General features: G+C 43.5%; 1 non-coding gene across 1 annotated transcript; it reads right to left on the bottom strand.

The window, feature by feature from the left end:
- Positions 1-529: 529 nt before the first annotated feature.
- LOC112788552 (small nucleolar RNA R71) lies at positions 530-636 on the bottom strand. The gene has a single exon (XR_003195912.1). It is a non-coding gene; the product is annotated as a small nucleolar RNA R71 (small nucleolar RNA).
- Between the last annotated feature and the right edge of the window lie 307 nt (positions 637-943).

The raw sequence follows: 943 nt of genomic DNA, 5'->3' as shown, positions 1-943 counted from the left end.
TCCGCGCTTGCTAATATTCGATCCTGAAATTGAAAGGACTATTTCACGAATAAGGCGAGAACAGCGTCAGTTAGTCCGCTTTGAGGGCGGATCTGAGAGTGAACTTGAGGAAGAAACCAGCCCCCGTTCTACTGATTCGGTTGTTTTACGTGCAGAAGACATGGCAGCTAGGAGAGTTACCATCCAGGAGGAAGGAGCCCCTGATTTTACAATGCAACCGTTTCAAGCGCATCATCCAACGGTAGCTACAAATTTTGAAATAAAGAACGCACTGCTAAATTTGATGCCCAAGTTTCATGGCCTACCTGCTCAAGAGCCTATCAAGCACTTGAGAGATTTTCAGGCAGCCTGTTCTACTGTCAGGCGTGATGGTACTGATGAAACTTCAATTTTGCTGAAAGCTTTCCCGTTTTCTCTTGAGGAAAAAGAAAGAGAGTGGTACTACACTCAACCTCTAGCAAATGTATCCAACTGGGATACACTCAGAAAGGAGTTTTTAGAGAAATTCTTTCCATCCGAAGTTACTGATAAACTGAGGAAGGATATTTCCACAATTATTCAGGATGACAGTGAAACTCTCTTTGAATACTGGGAGCGCTTCAATAATATTCTGGAAGCATGCCCCCACCACAGGATTGACAAGATAGTGTTACTTAGCTATATCACACAGGGCCTGAGGTCCCAAGATAAGACCACATTGGAAAGTGCTAGCAATGGGTCTATGAAGAAGTACAAGACCACTGATGAGGCTTGGCAATTGATTAGTGATTTAGCTGAATCTACTAGGAATCACAGGCAAAAGCAAGGCCATTCAAAAGCCATTGCAGAAGTATCCTATAACAGAGAGATTGCTGCTCTAGCTCAGAGTATATGTGAGATGACCAACTTGCTGAAGTAGATGCAATTGAATCAACAACAAGCTCAGCAAGCTCAACCTCCTCTG

This window comes from Arachis hypogaea, chromosome 20, assembly GCF_003086295.3.
Source record: "Arachis hypogaea cultivar Tifrunner chromosome 20, arahy.Tifrunner.gnm2.J5K5, whole genome shotgun sequence".
NCBI lineage: Eukaryota > Viridiplantae > Streptophyta > Magnoliopsida > Fabales > Fabaceae > Arachis > Arachis hypogaea.
This window is presented reverse-complemented; position numbering and strand designations above follow the sequence as displayed.